The sequence below is a fragment of the Bubalus bubalis genome, chromosome 1 (assembly GCF_019923935.1).
Source record: "Bubalus bubalis isolate 160015118507 breed Murrah chromosome 1, NDDB_SH_1, whole genome shotgun sequence".
NCBI classification, from domain to species: Eukaryota; Metazoa; Chordata; class Mammalia; order Artiodactyla; family Bovidae; genus Bubalus; species Bubalus bubalis.
The window spans coordinates 163,825,220-163,838,881 of NC_059157.1; positions in this window are offsets into that span (position 1 = coordinate 163,825,220).

Consider the following 13,662-nt stretch of genomic DNA (forward strand, 5'->3'; position numbering starts at 1 on the left):
CCACATCTATTTCCCATGAAGTGATGGGACCGGATGCCATGATCTTCGTTTTCTGAATGTTGAGCTTTAAGCCAACTTTTTCACTCTCCACTTGCACTTTCATCAAGAGGCTTTTTAGTTCCTCTTCACTTTCTCCCATAAGGGTTGTGTCATCTGCATATCTGAGGCTATTGGTATTTCTCCCGGCAATCTTGATTCCAGTTTGTGTTTCTTCCAGTCCAGCGTTTCTCATGATGTACTCTGCATAGAAGTTAAATAAGCAGGGTGACAATATACAGCCTTGACGTACTCCTTTTCCTATTTGGAACCAGTCTGTTTTCTATGTCCAGTTCTAACTGTTGCTTCCTGACCTGCATACAGATTTCTCAAGAGGCAGGTCAGGTGGTCTGGTATTCCCATCTCTTTCAGACTTTTCCACAGTTTATTGTGATCCACACAGTCAAAGGCTTTGGCATAGTCAATAAAGCAGAAATAGATGTTTTTCTGGAACTCTCTTGCTTTTTCCATGATCCAGCAGATGTTGGCAATTTGATCTCTGGTTCCTCTGACTTTTTTAAAACCAGCTTGAACATCAGGAAGTTCACGGTCCACGTATTGCTGAAGCCTGGCTTGGAAAATTTTGAGCATTACTTTACTAGCATGTGAGATGAGTGCAATTGTGCTGTAGTTTGAGCATTCTTTGGCATTGCCTTTCTTTGGAATCGGAATGAAAACTGACCTTTTCCAGTCCAGTGGCCACTGCTGAGTTTTCCAAATTTGCTGGCATATTGAGTGCAGCACTTTCACAGCATCATCTTTCAGGATTTGAAGCAGCTCAACTGGAATTCCATTTCCTCCACTAGCTTTGTTCATAGTGATGCTTTCTAAGGCCCACTTGACTTCACATTCCAGGATGTCTGGCTCTAGATGAGTGATCACACCATCATGATTATCTGGGTCGTGAACCTCTTCAAAGTCAGCAAGACTCTAGAATGGTTCTGCTAGTAACACGGAGGTTTACATGAGGTAAGACAACTGCAGGATGATACCCCATCCCCTTTGTCATATTCTACTTATTAGAAGGAAGTCACAGTCCCACTTACACTCATGATGAGGAGGTTCTACAGGGGCATGACTACAAGGAGGTGGGATTACGAGGGCCATGTTCAAGTCCACCACAGTGATGCTGTGTCCTCCTTGCATCCTACCCAGCGATTCATGGTTCCCATTAGTCTCACTACTGGTGATGTTAACTTGGATCACTTGATTAAGTTTGTGTCCACTAGGCTTATCCAGTTACTCTTTTCCTCTTTGTGAAGAGTAAGCATTTTGTACAGAGATACTTTAATACAATGTCAATATTAAATTTTCATCAAACTTTTAATGAACTAATACCTCCATAAACTTGTGAATTCCCATTTTATTCAATGAGTCATAATTCATTACTAATGTTCAAACTGTTCCAGATTTGGCCTGGAAAAACCTTTTAAAACTGGCCCATGGAACTTCCCTCATGGTCCAGTGGCTAAGAATCTGTCTACCAATGTAGGGGACACGGGTTCCCTCCCTGATCTGGGAAGATCCCACATGCCACAGAGCAACTAGGCCCATGTGCCAATGCTATTCAGCCTGTGCTCTAGAGCCCAGGAGCTGCAACTACTGAAGCCCACGTGTCCAGAGCCCATGCTCCACAACAAGAGAAGCCACTGCAATGAGAAGCCTGTGTACCGCAGCTAGAGAAAGCCCGTATAGCAACTAAGACCCAGGACAGCCGAAAATACAAACAAATAAATTAAGTTAATATTGTTTTTGCTTTGGCTCCATCCCTTCATTCTTTCTGGAGTTATTTCTCCACTGATCTCCAGTAGCATATTGGGCACCTACCGACCTGGGGAGTTCCCCTTTCAGTATCCTACCATTTTGCCTTTTCATGCTGTTCATGGGGTTCTCAAGGCAAGAATGCTGAAGTGGTTTGCCATTCCTTTCTCCAGTGGACCACATTTTGTCAGACCTCTCCACCATGACCCTCCTGTCTTGGGTGGCCCCACACAGCATGGCTTAGTTTCATTGAGTTAGACAAGGCTGTGGTCCCTATGATTAGATTGGCTAGTTTTCTATGATTCATGGGGTCACAAAGAGTCGGACATGACTGAGTGACTGAACTGAACTGAATAGTTAATATATAATTGAAAAATGAAGGGCTTCTCTGATGACTCAGACAGTAAAGAATCTGCCTGCAATGCAGGAGACCTGGATTTCAATCCCTGAGTCAGAAAGGTCCCCTGCAGAAGAGAATGGCAACCTACTCCAGTATTCTTGCCTGGAGAATTCCACGGACAGAGGAGTCTGGTGGGCTACAGTCCGTAGAGTCTCAAAAAGTCAGACATGACTGAGCGACTAACACCTTCACTTTCACTTTTATTCTATTAATAAATAAAATTAAAAAGAAAACAAAACTGGACCCTGTGTCCCTTTGACAGGTATCCATCATCCCGTAAATAATCCCTTACTTTCTGGCTTGTATGGCTTGTATTTTTTATTTTCTATATATACACGAGTATATATTATGAAGCTTCAGTATCTTAATAACCTTTCTGGCTGGGGAGATACTACCCCTCCTGGGGCCAGTCAGCTCTTAGAGATAGCAAAGGCCCAGCATGCCTTTGATGTGCAAACTAATCAATCCAAGGCCAGATGTCCCTTATCTGGCCCTGGAGGGCCCAGGAGACATTATTCCTCCATCTTCATCATCCCAGGGCCAGGTGCCAGGCAGCTCAGGAATACCCTATAGCTTGGAGCCTGCTGATATTATTCAAGCCAGCCAATCCTAGCTTGCTTACCCTGCCTGCCTTGCCTTGCCCTTGAATTTCCACCAGTGGTGGCCTAGGCCCCTCCCCTCACTCCTGCCTCTTTTGGCTCCTGACCACCCTGGTGTCTCTTCCGTATGGCACTGTATGGCATCCTGTTTCGAGGACTGTGAGTATAATATATTTTGTTTTCCCAACCTTCTCTTGTGCCTCCTTTTGTGGCCACACCTGACTGATCATTACATAAAGGAACACAGAACACAGAGCACGAGATAGTTCAGAATCATCTCATATTTTGCTGCTTCAGCCCTGGAATCAGCCATTTCTCCAAAGGGTCTTGGTTCCTTTGATCAGAGAATGGTATTTAGAAACCAATAGGGGTCTTCCCTGATGGCTCAACTGGTTAAGAATCTGCCTGCAATGCTGGAGACCTGGGTTCAATTCATGGGTCAAGAAGGTCCCCTGGAGAAGGAAATAGGAACCCACTCCAGTATTCTTGCCTGGGAAATCCCACAGACAGAGGAGCCTGATGGGCTACAGTCCATCACTTCAGTTCAGTTCAGTCACTCAGTCGTGTTCGACTCTTTGTGACCCCATGAATTGCAGCACGCCAGGCCTCCCTGTCCATCACCAACTCCCAGAGTTCACTCAGACTCACGTCCATTGAGTCAGTGATGCCATCCAGCCATCTCATCCTCTATCATCCCCTTCTCCTCCTGCCCCCCAATCCCTCCCAGCATCAGAGTCTTTTCCAATGAGTCAACTCTTCACATGAGGTGGCCAAAGTACTGGAGTTTCAGCTTCAGCATCATTGCTTCCAAAGAAATCCCAGGGCTGATCTCCTTCAGAATGGACTGGCTGGATCTCCTTGCAGTCCAAGGGACTCTCAAGGGTCTTCTCCAACACCACAGTTCAAAAGCATCAATTCTTCGGCGCTCAGCTTTCTTCACAGTCCAACTCTCACATCCATACATGACTACTGGAAAAACCATAGCCTTGACTAGATGGACCTTTTTTGGCAAAGTAATGTCTCTGCTTTTGAATATGCTATCTAGGTTGGTCATAACTTTCCTTCCAAGGAGTAAGCGTCTTTTAATTTCATGGCTGCAGTCACCACCTGCAGTGATTTTGGAGCCCAGAAAAATAAAGTCTGACACTGTTTCCACTGTTTCTCCATCTATTTCCCATGAAGTGATGGGACCAGATGCCATGATCTTCATTTTCTGAATGTTGAGCTTTAAGTCAACTTTTTCACTCTCCACTTGCACTTTCATCAAGAGGCTTTTTAGTTCCTCCTAACTTTCTCCCATAAGGGTTGTGTCATCTGCATATCTGAGGCTATTGATATTTCTCCCAGCAATCTTGATTCCAGCTTGTGTTTCTTCCAGTCCAGCATTTCTCATGATGTACTCTGCATATAAGTTAAATAAGCAGGGTGTCAATATACAGCCTTGACGTACTCCTTTTCCTATTTGGAACCAGTCTGTTGTTCCATGTCCAGTTCTAACTGTTGCTTCCTGACCTGCATACAGATTTCTCAAGAGGCAGATCAGGTGGTCTGGTATTCCCATCTCTTTCAGAATTTTCCACAGTTTATTGTGATCCACACAGTCAAAGGCTTTGGCACAGTCAATGAAGCAGAAATAGATGTTTTTCTGGAACTCTCTTGCTTTTTCCATGATCCAGCAGATGTTGGCAATTTGATCTCTGGTTCCTCTGACTTTTCTAAAACCAGCTTGAACATCAGGAAGTTCACAGTTCACATATTGCTGAAGCCTGGCTTGGAGAATTTTGAGCATTACTTTACTAGAATGTGAGATGAGCACAATCGTGTGGTAGTTTGAGCATTCTTTGGCATTGCCTTTCTTTGGGATTGGAATGAAAACTGACTTTTTCCAGTCCAGTGGCCACTGCTGAGTTTTCCAAATTTGCTGGCATATTGAGTGCAGCACTTTCACAGCATCATCTTTCAGGATTTGAAGTAGCTCAACTGGAATTCCATTTCCTCCACTAGCTTTGTTCATAGTGATGCTTTCTAAGGCCCACTTGACTTCACATTCCAGGATGTCTGGCTCTAGGTCAGTGATCACACCATCGTAATTATCTGGGCCGTGAAGGTCTTTTTTGTACCGTTCTTCTGTGTATTCTTGCCACCTCTTCTTGATATCTTCTACAGTCCATATGGTTGCAAAAAGTGGGAAACAACTGAGTGACTAACACTCATGCCACCAGATGGATGTACTAGATAATGTACATCTGGGCTCTAGGTGTATTTTACTTAAAATGGTATCAACATTTGTGGCAATACCTTTTCTCATCTGAGGAAGCAACCTGGGTTGGAGGAATTATAATGGTTAAAAGAGTGGGCTTTGGATCCAGACTGCCTGAACCCAAATTCTGCCACTGTGACAAACTGCAATACCTTGGGAGAGTCCCTTATAATTGATCACCTGTGTGATGGTGTTAATAACAGTGTCTACTTTGAAAGGTTGCTATGAGAATTCAGTGAGATGTATATGCAAAGCTCTCAGGCTCATGCATGCCCCTGCATGCATGCCACTGCATATTACTCGGTAAATATTCATTGAATGAAGGATCCTCATGTTGCTCAGAAACTGCGAAGGAAGAATGAAAATGAGGGGAAACTCTTATTTACATCCTTTTAGAGCCAGATATCTTGCAATGTGAAGTCAAGTGGGCCTTAGGAAGCATCACTACAAACAAAGCTAGTAGGGTTATGGAATTCCAGTTGAGCTATTTCAAATCCTAAAAGATGATGCTGTGAAAGTGCTGCACTCAATATGCCAGCAAATTTGGAAAATTCAGCAGTGATCACAGGAGTGGAAAAGATCAGTTTTCATTCCAATCCCAAGGAAAGGCAATGCCAAAGAATGCTCAAACTACCACACAATTGTACTCCTCTCACACGCTAGTAAAGTAATGCTCAAAATTCTCCAAGCCAGGCTTTAACAATACATGAACTTGTTGGATGTTCAAGCTGGATTTAGAAAAGGCAGAGGAACCAGAGATCAAATTGCCAACATCCGCTGGATCATGGAAAAAGCAAGAGAGTTCCAGAAAAACATCTTTTTCTGCTTTATTGACTATGCCAAAGCCTTTGACTGTGTGGATCACAATAAACTGTGGAAAATTCTGAAAGAGATGGGAATACCAGACCACCTGACCTGCCTCTTGAGAAACCTGTATGCCGGTCAGGAAGCAACAGTTAGAACTGGACATGGAACAACAGACTGGTTCCAAATAGGAAAAGGAGTACATCAAAGCTGTATATTGTCACCCTGCTTATTTAACTTATATGCAGAGTACATCATGAGAAACACTGGGCTAGATGAAGCACAAGCTGGAATCAAGATTGCCAGGAGAAATATCAGTAACCTCAGATATGCAGATGACACCACCCTTATGGCAGAAAGTGAAGAAGAACTAAAGAACCTCTTGTTGAAAGTGCAAGTGGAGAGTGAAAAAGTTGACTTAAAGCTCAACATTCAGAAAACGAAGATCATGGCATCCGGTTCCATTATTTCATGGCTATTAGATGGGGAAGCAGGGGAAACAGTGTCAAACTTTATTTTCTTGGGCTCCAAAATCACTGCAGATGGTGACTGCAGCCATGAAATTAAAAGACGTTTATCTTTGGTAGGAAAGTTATGACCAACCTAGATGGCATATTAAAAAGCAGAGACATGGTGGCTCAGATGGTAAAGCGTCTGCCTACAATGCGGGAGACCTGGGTTTGGTCCTTGGGTCAGGAAGATCCCCTGGAGAAGGAAATGGCAACCCATTCCAGTAGTCTTGCCTGGAGAATCCCATGAATGGAGCAGCCTGGTGGGCTATAGTCCATGGGGTCGCAAAGAGTCGGACACGACTGAGTGACTTCACTTTCTTTCTAGTCAAGGCTATGGTTTTTCCAGTAGTCATGTACGGATGTGATTTGGACTATAAAGAAAGCTGAGTGCCTAAGAATTGATGTTTTTTGAACTGTGGTGTTGGAGAAGACTCCTGAGAGTCCCTTGGACTGCAAGGAGATCCAACCAGTCCATGCTAAAGGAGATCAGTCCTGGTGTTCATTGGAAGGACTGATGGTGAAGCTGAAACTGCAATCCTTTGGCCACCTGATGTGAAGAGCTGACTCATTTGAAAAGACCCTGATGCTGGGAAAGATTGAAGGTGGGAGGGGAAAGGGACGACAGAGGATGAGATGGTTGGATGGCATCACCGACTCAGTGGACATGAATTTGGGTAAACTCTGGGAGTTGGTGATGGACAGGGAGGCCTGGCGTGCTGTAGTCCATAGGGTCGCAAAGAGTTGGACACGACTGAGCGACTGAACTGAACTGAACATCCTTTTTAGAAAATAAATAAAAAGTGAATTTGTCAAGGATCTTCATCCTCTTATGTAAATCTTTTTCTTTAAGAATTCCCCACCATAAATTTTATTTATTTATTTATATTTATTTTAGCTGTGCTGGGTCTTGGTTGCTAAGTGCGGGCATTCTCTAGTTATGGTGAGTGTGGGCTACTCTTCACTGAGGTTCATGCGCTTCTTATTGTGGTTTCTACTCCTGGTGCAGAGCACAGGCTCTAGGTGCACAGGCTTCGGTTAGTTGTAGCACATGGGCTCATTTGTTGTGGGGAACGAGCTTAGTTGCTCTGCTGCATGTGAAATCTTCCCAGACCAGAAATTGAAACTGTGTCCCCTCCATTGTCATGAGAATTCTTATCCACTTCACCACTGGGGAAGTCCCCACTATAACATTTTTTTTTTCTGGTTTTATACACTTTTAATACTATTTTTTTCCTATCTTATGGTTCAGTAAACAAGATTTAAAATTTTTATAAATTTACTTTTCATAACTTTTTGCTTTCCCTTCATATTTATTATGTTTTTAATTTATTCTCTAAAGAGGAATTTTATGAATCTGTATCTTCCAGTGCCTTTTGAGGCCACTGTGGCCATGAAGAGCCCTGTTGCTATCTGTGTCTGGGGATCAGTGGGGTCCTCTTTCCATTCCAGCACTGGGGGCGGCATCTCAAAGGCCACTTCAGATCCACAGCAATCTTTGTGTAAGAGTGTTCCCATCAGAGACAAGTTATCATGATCAGTGTCTGCGTGTTCTGTAGAAGAGCAGGCCCCTGCCTTCAGCTCCCCAAACTTCTACCCATTGTGGTGTTGAAGAGAGGGGCAAGGGTACAAGCTTCCATTGTTATGGTCGCCACAGGTGGTTTTGAGCCTCTTCTCCTCACTGACATTTGCCAGACCCGATACTGAGAAACTCCATAATTTCACATTGGTTTTACTACATTGTAAGAAGCTAGAAGTGTATGTGTTAGTCACTCAGTCACATCTGACTCTTTGCGACCCCACAAACTGTAAGCCCACCAGGCTCCTCTGTCCATGGAATTCTCCAAATAAGAATACTGGAGTGGGTTGCCATTCCCTTCTCCAGGAAATCTTCCTGACACAAGATCAAACCCCGGTCTTCTGATTGCAGGTGGATTGTTTACTGCTAGAAGAAGCTAGAAGACCACCTATGAAATGTCATATATAAAATTCAAAGAAAAAATACTTTCCACTTATTTGTGTTCATATTCTTCCTCCTTTGTTTAAAAAAAAAAAGTCAGAAAGGAACTCACACAAACCTCATGCCAAACCTGTGCCTGAGACTCTGATTCTTAAAGACATCTAGTCATCACAGAAGACACCAAGACCATTGAGAAGACAGTCAGGGAATTGGAGGAGGAGGGAGTCAAGAAAGATAAGGTCCTGTAATCATGCACCCCTTGTTCTCACGACGGGGAAGAGAGCAGCCAGAACCACTTCTGCAAGGGCAGGTGCAAGGAGAGCAGGAATTCCACATCCTGAGCCAGCTTTTAATAACGTCTTCTTGACAACTGGCATCTCTAGCCCAAATTCCTGATTTAATCACTCGGAGAGACAGCTATCCTGAAGGCTCTCACAAAGGAGCTTATTTGGTTTTTATTAGACAAGGAGAAAATGCATTAGAAATACTCTAGATGAGGGGGACTTCCCTGGTGATCCAATGGTTAAGACTTCACCTTCCAGTTCAGGACTTTACAGGTTCAATCCTTGGTCAGGAAGTTCAAATCCCACATGCGTCATGCCCAAAAAACAAGACATAAACAACAGAAGCAATATCATGACAAATTTAATAAATACATTAGAAATGGTCCACATCAAAAAAAACTTTTTTTAATCTTAAAAAAATAGAAATATTCTGGGTGATTTTTATCTTTCAATTTGGTATTTCAGTCCCTTTGCAACTCTTACTCAAGTTCTCCTCACCGTTTAAATCTGAAAAAGTAATTTCTGAATCACTGTGAAGGCCTTGTTGAAAAACCATGACTCTGTAAAGAATCTTTGAGTCATTTGAAATAGGTCAGGCTAACGGTTTAACTTGAAAACGGAATGAATTTTCCAGCAGGGTTCCCATGGTACGTGACTGTGTTTTTGTAATGTAAGACAATGAAGGGAGTTGTTACTAGGTGATTCGGCTAATTTAGAATCTCAGTTCCCTTTCTGGGGAGGAAATCTGAGGCGTGGTGTTTGTACTAGATGCTGGGGTAGTGCTAACTCAGACTTCAGTTCTCCTGCATTGGGCCAGATGGAGGCTATGAACAGGGAGTTAGAAAGTAAGGTCAGCATCCACTTTGGCCAGAACTGAGCCTTGGATCCAATGAAGTCTGTCAGGTTTCTTTGAGTCTGTCTGTCTCTCTCTCTCTCTCTCTCTCTCACACACACACACACACACACACACACACCAACTCTTAACTGATCCCCCTTCTGTATTGCTGTTCTGGGTAAAATTCCCTAGGGCAAAATCAACAGTAACCCAAGTTTTCAGCTCACTGAGTATCAGTGGGAATTGTGCCATGCTGGCATTTGACTGACAGTCTCAAAACCAGTTTGACTGAGAGTGAAGGCTGTGAGGGCTAGGTGGAGGATTAACTCACCAACTTGGAAAGGTTACTTGGAGAAAGTTCACACTGCCTCTTATTTATGCTTCAGTCTGTCTCAGAGAGTGCTGAGGTCACAGAAATGGCTAAAAACTGAACAACAGGAGGAGTGTTTTTAATTCAGAGTTCAACCACACGCACATACAAGCTCTGTTGTCACCAGGGACCCCTGGAAAGTGATGCCTAAAAATCAGCTCAGAGCCAACCTCCTTTGGCTTCTATTGTGTAGTCTTCTATTGCTACCTGACAGGAGCCCCACTGGGCTGAATTTTAAATGACAGGAAAGGAGGGGAGAGAGTTCCACCCCAACCTTTCTGGAAAGATGAAAGGCAAATATATATATATATATATATATATATATTTAATATAAGCTCAAAGGGCCAATGGGGAAATCCTTTGCATGTTAGACCAGGGTTAAGGAAATGAAAACAGGTTTTATTACTTCTCTCCTATACTGAATCTAGAAAAATAAATAAACTGCTCTTATTTTTAACTACTGTTAATGTTGTTAAGTAGCTAAGTCATGTCCAACTCTACGACCCCAAGAACTGCAGCATGCCAGGCTTTCGGGTCATTCACTATCTCCTGGAGTTTGCTGAAATTCATGTCCACTGAGTAGATGATGCTATCCAATATCTCATCCTCTGCCACCCTCTTCTCCTTTTGCCTTAAATCTTTCCCAGCATAAGGGTCTTTTCCAGTGAGTGAGTCAGCTGTTTGACATCAAGTGGCCAAAGTATTAGAGCTTCAGCTTCAGCATCTGTCCTTCCAATGAATATTCAGGGTTGATTTCCTTTAGGATTAATTAGCTTGATCTACTTGTAGTCCAAGGGACTCCCAAGAGTCACCTCCAGCACTACAGTTCAAAAGCATCAATTCTTTGGTGCTCAGCCTTCTTTATGGTCCAACTCTCACATCCATACAGGACCATGGCTTTAACTAGATGGACCTTTGTCGGCAACATGATGTCTTTGCCTTTAATACACTGTTGAGGTTTGTCACAGCTTTCCTTCCAAGGAGCAAGCATCTTTTAATTTCATGGCTGCAGTCATTGTTTACAGCAGTTTTGGGGGTCCAAGAAAATAAAATCTGTCACTGCTTCTACTTTTCCACCTTCTTCTTCATGATATGTGCACCACTAATTTTTAACTATTAATGGTCCACATATCTTGATTGTTGATAAACAAAGCCAAGTTCATGAAATACTGGCTGTAACCTTCATTCTATGCTGTCCACCAGGGTTCTATCCAATCAATCCACGTTGGTGGAAAATCTTCTCATTTGAAAACACCAAGTTAACTTAATTTTAAAATTTTATTTATTTTTTAATTCAGGTCTAATTGATTTACAATATTAAATTAGTTTCAAGTGTATAGCAAAGTGATTTAGCTGTACATATATATGTATATGGGTTTCCCAGGTGGCTCTAGTGATATAGAACCCACCTGCCAATGCAGGAGACATAAGAGATGTGGGTTTTGATCCCTGGGTTGGGAAGACCCCCTGGAGGAGCGCATGGCAACCCACTCCAGTATTCTTGCCTGGAGAATCCCATGGACAGAGGAGTCTGATGGGCTACAGTCCATGGGGTCACAAAGAGTCAGCTACGACTGAAGTGACTTAACACACACTCATGCATATGTGTATATAGCTATATTCTTTTTAAAAAGTCTTTTCCATTATAGGTTATTATAAGATACTGGATATAGTTCCCTGTGCTATAATCCTTATTATTTAACTATTTTATATATAGTAGTATATATCTGTTAATTCTATACTCCTAATTTATTCCCCTTCCAAGTGAACTTTAAAATCATTTATCTAATTCAAGTAGAACCCAAACAATTAATGTCTAGGAATTCTGTTATTCAGAAATGCCATGTAAAAAGCCCTTAAATCTGGTCAACATTTTTGACTGGGAAGGGTGTGGTAAAATAATAGAAAAAAGCCAAGCGTGTGGAGGGAAGAGCATGAGTGTCTGAGTCATAAACTCCTGAGTAGGAGGAGTCCAGAGTGCGTCACTCTCCAGCCTGTGACCTCAGGCTGCATAGCAACCCTCATGAGCCTCAATCCTTCACCTGGACTTAGCTCCCTACTGACTGCTGCAAAGTTCAATTACAGCCTGGGAAGATGAGCACATGTCTACGTGATATTTAATTGTCCCTCCCTCCTTCCTCTAATGCACAGTAACTGGATAATAGTTTCTGTCATCCTCCCCAAAGGCAACTGGGATCTGGGGAAGGAGAAAAAAAAACAAAAAAACCCACAAAGGGAACCGCCTGGTTGATCAGGTGCAAAATGAATTCATTCATGCACAAAGATGAATTCATCACTTTTCACTGTTTAGGGTTTGTTTTTAATTATCTATGGCTTTTCTTCTGAACTGAAATTAAACCTTCTGGCCTCATTTCTAAAATGACTAGAAAGTTGGGTCACCTGCATCAGTGGATTTAAACCTGGGCTGTGCGTTAGAATCACTTGGGGAGCTTTCTTATAATGCAGAGTCCTGGCCCCACCTTAAGAGAGTCCTTGTTCCCTTTGGGCTAAATCAGGGTGTTTGGTTTTAGATACCCATAGCCCACTGAGACCCAGATGATCTTTGAAGTCCCTTACCATCTCATGTGGCAGGCTCTATTACAAACCACAAGAAATGACACTCAAATCAGAAAACAAGAGCTCTTTTCCCTAAAAGTTTTTGTGCACTGGTTTCACAGGCATGCTCTGAACCTTCGGCTCACTCGTCCCTTTTCGGAGCAGCCAGCCTCCAAGAAGGAAGAGCCAGATCCACATCTTGGGCTTCAGAACAGGGATGAGGCATCCCAGGAGGTGTCTTGTCTGAAAATGTCTGTGAGGCCAAGGAGATTCCCTGGCTTAATGACGGGGTAAGATAATGGCTGTGAGATGTTGAACTAAAACTACCAGATGAGGATGAGGGTATTGAGGAGGAAATGGATGAGGGTAAAGGTAAATTCTAGTTTAATCCTGGGCCAAGAAACTTATTTTTTTTGTTTGTTTGTGTTTTCATTTGTTTTATATTTAGATTTCCACAGTGATAACATAGAGTATTTGTCTTTCTGTTTGACTTTTTTCGCCAAGTATATTACTCTCTAGGTCCATCCATATCAATGAAAATGGCAGAATTTCACTCCTTTTTATGGCTGAGTAATATTCATGTGTATATATATATATATGCGCGTGTCTGTGTGTGTGTGTGGATACATCTTTATCCATTCATCTGTTGATGGACACTTAGATTGCATCCATATCTTGGCAATTTTAAATAATGTTGCTATAAACATTGGGGTGCATGAATCTTTTTGAATTAGTGTTTTCATTTTCTTCAGATATATACCTAGGAGTGGAATTGTTGGATCATATAGTAGTTCCATTTTTAATTCTTTGAGGGACTGCCATACAGTTTTCCATAGTTTATAATCCCCTCAGTTTATAATCCCATCAGGGTACAAAAGTTCCCTTTTCTCCACATCCTCATCCAAGATGGTTTACCACTGCTCCCTCTCTCTGCCTTCCTCTTACTGTGTTGTATACCCTGCTTACAGTTTCAAATAGAGAACAGCTCCTGGCTTCTCCACCTTTTCCTGAGGATGCCTGCTACTCCATCAGCTTGGTTGCAGAGATGGCTCCTGGCAGCCACATTATTCAGGCCCTCCAGCCGTGGGCAGGTGTCCCAATCCAGGCTTGTCCAATGCAGCTGCTCCCTTCCCTCAGAACCTGGAGTTGGGAGGGGTCTCTTGAACAGAGGAAAAAATATAAACTTGGGTATTGTCAGTAGCTATACTTTTTCATGTGACAGAGAAGAAAATTCTTTTCTTTCATTACAAAGAATAAAGATATAAACAGAAGAGTCAAAGACATAAGA